At 38.5% G+C, this 6741-nt stretch overlaps 1 long non-coding RNA gene across 1 annotated transcript; it reads left to right on the forward strand.

Moving 5' to 3' along the window:
* The first annotated feature begins 289 nt into the window (after positions 1-289).
* LOC134759974 (uncharacterized) lies at positions 290-6449 on the forward strand. The gene is made up of 3 exons (XR_010136877.1): positions 290-464; positions 2277-2485; positions 5252-6449. It is a non-coding gene; the product is annotated as an uncharacterized LOC134759974 (long non-coding RNA).
* Positions 6450-6741: the final 292 nt, after the last annotated feature.

Genomic DNA, 6741 nt, shown 5'->3' on the forward strand with positions numbered 1-6741 from the left:
TGGATTGCATAGTAGTTCTATTTTTAGTTCTTTGAGAAATCTCCGTACTTTTTTCCATAGAAGTTATACTAATTTACATTCCTACTAACAGTATATTTTGTTTTCTCTACATCTTCGCCAACATCTGTTATTTTTTGTCTTTTTAATAATAGCTATTCTGACTGGTGTAAGATATCTCATTGTGGTTTCAATTTGCATTTTTCTGATGATTAATGATGAGCTTTTTTTTTTTCAGAAGCCTGTTGGCCATATGTATGTCTTCTTTTGAAAAATATCTATTCATGTCCTTTGCCCAATTTTTAATGGAATTATTTGTGAGTTTTTTTTGTTGAATTGTTTGAGTTTTATAAATTCTGGATATTAGTCTTCTGTTGGATGCATAATTTGCAAATATTTTCTCTCATTCTGCAGGTTGTTCACTCTGTTGATTATTTCTTTGGCTGTGCAGAAGCTTTTTAGCTTAAGTAAGTCTCAACTTTCTATTTTAATTTTTGCTGCCTGTGCTTTTGAGGCTTTAGTCATGAATTCTTTGCCTAGACCAATGTCTGGAAGAATTTTCTTCTAGTATTTTTATAGTTTCAGGTCTTACAGTTAAGTCTTTAATCCATCTTGAGTTGATTTTTCTATCTGATTTCTCATCCCTGTGAACTGACAGAAGCTGTGGAACACCTCTAGACCCTCAGTGGAAGTTGAGAACAAACAGCAGGCACAGGAGGTGAATGGTACTCAGGGAGCAAACTTTTGACTAATATTGACTCATCTATGTTTAATAGTCATAGCAATTGCATTTTAATGAGCATATACTATGTGATAGGTGCTGTCATAATTGCTTCAGAAGAATAACTTAAATTATATTGTGGCTTACTGTATGCCATGTACTGTTTGAAAGTACATAGCATAAATGCCTAACATTTATTAACTCCTATAAGCTCCATAACCCTCTGAAATAGGTGATATTATTACTCCCATTAAAGAGTGTAGCCTTCATGGGGACAGGGACGTTATTGCACTTACAGCACTCAACATGTACAAAGTAAAAGACCCTATTATACAGTTGTGGAAACTGAGAGGCCAAGTGTATTGCTCTGGCCCAGGGCTTCTCAACCTCAGCGGTAAGAACGTTAGTTTTTAAGAACTAAAGACCAAGGCTGGTGAATAGAGCCATCAGGGTGGTAGAGAGAGGTTATGCATGAGCTTAACATTAAGAAGTCCCACTTACCACAGCGGATCGACACTGCCACAGCACATGTTCAACTGCCAGAAACAGAGACTATCACTTGAGAAGACCAACCAGTCTCTTGGTAGCACATGGACTTTTCCTACCCTGAAGGGGCAGTGTTTATTTTGACAGATATCCACGCTTAATCCAAGAATGAGTTTGCCTTATCTGCCTTCAGGGCTTCAGCTAGCACATTTTCTTGAGATTTCTTTGAGATGTTTGAAGCAGCATAAGGCTGAGCAGGGGTAAGAACCATGGAGAATATCTACTTTTTAACTTGCATATGGATGTCAAGGATTTGTTACTCCCTCAGGAGAACACAAGTATCTGTTTAAATTTCTATCATGGGCTCAGATAATTGGATAAAATGTCATGGGCCACTAGTTATATTTAAGTTAGCAACCACACTCTGCAACACACCACAAACATTGGTGGTAGCGATCATTACTAACTAAAGTTGGAAAGAAAGGAGGAAGAACAGGTTTCAAAGAAAAAGTTCTTTCGAAATTTGAAGGCTTCTCCATGTATAGCTGTAGGAAGGAAAAGGGAAATGTGGGAAAAACAGATTGCACTGGGAAGTTGGACTGCAGAAGAGGACAAAGTGGAGTCTAAGCTATGAAGCCAATCTCTTGGGACTCTCCAGCTCATATTCAATTTTCTGTTTCAAGGTTTGAATAGGGATCCCGATCTTTGGGGATCCTGCTCCAGATGGACATGCAAGGAACATGAAGTAACAAAGGATAGTGTGTTTGGGTAGTGGAGAGGCTGAAGGCCTGAGTGTGTTTGGGGAGGACATTTTATATAAAATGTATGTTTTCTAGGAAGAAGGGGCGTAGTTTTTATCTATTTATTGAAGATTTCTTAAGCAGTTTTTCTCTATTAAAAGCCATTGGCCTGAACAATAAGAATCAGGATTATTCTGGGCAAAAAAAATCCTTCATGATTTGTTTTTAGTTTGCCTTTCCAGCATTTACCCTTTCTTCATGCTACTGTTTGCTGATGATAATGACCTACTCATCATTTTCCCACTGTTTTCTCCTCCCCATGCTTCCACAAGGCCATTCTTGTCTGGAATGCCTTTCTCTCCTATCCGCTTCAGAGAATATCTCCTCATCTTTCAGAGAGCCAGATGAGCTGTCGTTTTTTTCCAGATGGCCTTCTTCAGTGCCCAGAGAGAGTTGGCTGGTCCTCCTTTTTACCCACCTCTGTTGTTTGCCTGATAAAGTGGCATTCACTTGACTTGTTACAGGCCTGTTTCCTTCACAGGTAAGTTTCTTAGGCTGGGGGCTGCCTTATTTTCTTTCTGTGCTTCAGTGCTTGGCAGATAGCAGGTGACAAAATAAACACTTACTGAGAGTGTGAATTTAGAAATGAGTCACTCTGGAGGTGGCTGATCAGGTGTCTTCAGTGTAACTTACAAATAAGAAAAACATTTTTGTAAGTGTAGTAGAAGTTTGAGTTTCTGCAGGGAAGAGGTGTAATAAGTATATGTAAAATAAGTGTTATATAACATGATAGGAAATATTTTCTAGGGAATCTAAGACCAAGATAGAAACCCATCTGTCCCTGCTGACAGAGACACAGTCTGGCTCATGTTTTCTTTTCTATGATTTTGTAATTTAGGATTTAAATCCCATAAAGTGAACAGCTGACAAACTAGACAAATGTCAGAATACAGATAATAAGCAAAAAACCCAAACACTTTCTTTATTTTGCCTTCTCTCCATTGTGTCACTCAGTCAACTATTTCCACCCTGAAGTGTTGGTCACATTAAAGGACAAGGACATGAATAGATGCTTGTGAAGGGTGGTATGTTTTGGTGGAGGAAGCATTCTATTTTTCTTTTTTTTCCTTGGGCTAGAGGCAACATTTTTTTTTTTAGATCTCACATTTTTAATTTATGAGGTATTGTTTGTGTTCATTTTCTTCAACATTTCCAAAACCTCACAAATTTAGATGAAGTTAAACTACTATAAAAGTGAAATATCATAGAATATTTTAAAACTAACTACATTAGCTTTTTTTTTTTTGAGATGGACTCTTGCTCTGTCACCAGGCTGGAGTGCAGTATGCAGTGGCGCGATCTTGGCTCACTGCAATCTCCGCCTCCAGGGTTCAAGCGATTCCCCTGCCTCAGCCTCCCGAGTAGCTGGGACTACAGGCGCGCACCATCACACCCGGCTAATTTTTTGTATTTTAGTAGAGACGGGCTTTCACCATGTTGGCCGGGAGGGTCTCGAGCTCCCAACCTCATGATCTGCCTGCCTTAGCCTCCCAAAGTGTTGAGATTACAGAGTGAGCCACTGCACCCAGCCAGCTTTTTTTTTTTAAGTACATCATTAAAGGAAACAACATTAGAAGAATACAGCGAAGCATTGATGAAGAAATTGAGTTAGGTATGCTTTAATAAATATATGACTCATTTTTTAAAAGCCTAAATCCTTTAATGTGCAAATAACCACTAATCACTATAAAAGTATTTAAAAATTTAGTTCTCACAAGTAGGATTAATATGGCTTGTTATAATCTTAATATAATACATATGCTTATTTATAATAGATATTTGCTTAAACAGCTTCTTTTGCCATAGATGTTAAAGATATAAGCCTCAGCTCAATTCTGGTCTAATTATTAAGAATTTAAAAAGAATGATTATTCAAGTGATTGAGTTTTCAACTGTACTATGTTTATTTTAACTCCACTGTTTGCATTACATGAACTATGGACTTGCATCAAGAAAGTAGTGTATACGTCTAGAAACATTTTGAATGCTGGGGGAAGAATTTGACCAGCAGGATGTCTTATTGTCTAAACAGTATGAGGGTCTGTTTGCTTCATGGTGAGAAGATATGCTTTCCTAACAGATTCTGAAGGTGGAGAACAGAAGGAGATGAAGGACTCTTGTCCTGCAGTGTAAGCAGATAATGGCACTTCAGCTGCTTCTCTACACAGGCAGGAGGTTGGACTTAGCAACTTTTTTAGAGACTTCTTAGTTCTTAATATCTGTATCATTAGTCGACAGATAGATTTCTGTCTGGAATCTTATTTCAAGAAAGCTGCCTCCTGCTAGATAATCTCCTTAAACTGTAATTGACAAATGGAATGAATTTCATTTTCCTAAATTTTGGATGAATATACTAAAACATTATTCATGCCTTCAATCTGTGGAGCCTATTCTTTTAATAAATATTTATTGAGCATTTACTATGTGCCAAAAATTCTGCTAGGAACTGGGATAAAGTGGAGAATAAGAAGGATACTATCCTTATTCTTCAGTGATAGCAACAAACCAGGATTTGAGTGCAAAGACTCTTACAATAATTTTTTTATGTGTTTATCAAAATTCTGTTCTTGTTCTTTTTACCATTTTAGGTGAAAAATAGGGGAGATTTTTCTAGGATGTAGTAACCTTTTTTTTCTCTATAAAAAGTACAGTCAACCTCTCCAGTTAACTTTTTCAGACCACAGCTTCTCAACTTGGAAATAGTCACAACTGAGGTCAGACAGAAATTCTCTTTGAATTTTGAAGGCCAGTTATTACAGATATGTCCGATAAACCACAGTCCAACTTCTCAGCCCAGACTTTGGGACTTTATGGCTGATGATAAGAGAACCTATCTTTATATTGTTCTCCTATGGAAACCCTGCGTGAGTCTCCTCACCGCTGGCCTGGCCTGCAGATTTCAGACTCCAGACCACAACATCTACTCTTATTGAATTGCTAGCCTATCAGACTGCTCTGCAGATTTTGGACTTGCCAGCCCCCAGAATTTCATGAGACAATTCCTTAAAACAAATATACGTGTCTCTCTTTTTCTGTCTAAATATATGTATATGATATATATGAGCATATATGTATATATTCTATATGTATGTATGATATATATAAATATAACATTAGATATGATTGGTTTCGTTTCTGCAGAGAACTCTAATACAGGCAATCTGAAAGGGAACAGATATTTAGTGTATTGCACTGGAAATATTCAGTGTCCTAATAGATTACATATATTTTGCTGAATTCCTCTTAGAATCCACAAGAACATACTGCCAAAACCCTTTGTTTGGTGAGGAAAGCATGCAGGACACTGCCCTCAGTCCAAGGCCTCTGCTTAAAAATGTTGAAAGCATTGTCTGTCTGCCTCCATCTCTTGAGTCCTGTCCCATGGACCAGAAAAAGGTGATGCTCAGACCCTTATGCCATCTCGTGCTGTCTTTGTCTCATCAGCAACCGCGTGTGGTTGTCTGTGGTAAGTAATCGAACAATTGCTCAGGGAAGTACATGTGCTAATGGCGCATGGCAGCTTTACAAACACTGTCTGTTTGAGTTAGACCTGAATTGTCCTCTGATTTAAAGATTCCACTGTGATTATCAGAGCCTTGGGGATGATGCTGGCCAGAAAGAATGTGCATGGCTATTATTGTGCCAATTTTATAATTCATCTTTTAATAATCTGTAACTGAAGAGCTGAATGGAATTTATCAAACCCTGCCTTGTTTCTCACTGGGGAGCTTTCTGTGTTTTGTTACTGAGCCAAGGCTGAATGCAGCTGTTGGAGCTGTCACCAGCATTCTAGTTCACCCAAATATTGATAATAATTACTTCTGCTTCACATGGAAAAAATTTATTTAAATATCTGTAATGGAAAGACCGTTATTATTGGTATTACAACTTTACAGTGGGTACATCAAAATGTAGATATGACATTCATAAACCGTGTTTGCAAAAAGCTGTATCTGTCTCCTGCATAGTACACAGGACCCTGGGCTAGTATTGCTGCTCATCTGTTCTTCATAGAAATAGGGAGAAGTTATTACCAGAGAATAATTAAACCCACAGAAACGTCCAAATGTTGGCAGGCTGCAGCCATCCCCAACACCATACAACAGCCTGTTATGATCAGCAAAATCCAATAGCCGGAGCTTTGAGCCTGAGGGGGTAAATAGCATAATGAATTTTCTTTACCCTGTCATTACTCCTCTTCTGGCTTTCCTAGATTACAGTCACAAGCAGGTCACAGAGCATTTATGCACACTTCGTGCAAAGTGCTTTGGATTGGAGGCTGGGTCTTGGTCTAACTGGTGGTGATCAATGTATCATTGCGAGGAATGAAAAGCTGCTCCTGACCCTTGCCAGCTACATCACTGGGAAGCCCTGTGCTAGCACAAGCCCATTGCCCCATATTTCCTCTTTGGGTTTTTCCTTTTCTGTTCTCCTTGCCTTCCCCTATTTGCTTGCTCTGGTGGTCTTCTGTCTCCTGAATCAAAATCTCTTTGTTCTTTATCACGTGAGACATGTTTGTTGCTCCAATTGAGATGATTTTATTTCATAGGTAATGTCAGATCACCTCCAAGGGAATGTTTGAGTAGCCGCCTACTGTAGTGAGGACCTCAGCTGAGGCTTACTTGTATTCATAACAATGGGTTTCCCTGTCTATTTGCAGGGGCTAAGGAGATCTTGTGAGAAATACCCCTAGGGAGCAAGGACTTTTCTATCAAAGCCTTACTTGTCAGAGGGAAA

Source organism: Pongo abelii, chromosome 15 (genome assembly GCF_028885655.2).
Source record: "Pongo abelii isolate AG06213 chromosome 15, NHGRI_mPonAbe1-v2.0_pri, whole genome shotgun sequence".
NCBI lineage: Eukaryota > Metazoa > Chordata > Mammalia > Primates > Hominidae > Pongo > Pongo abelii.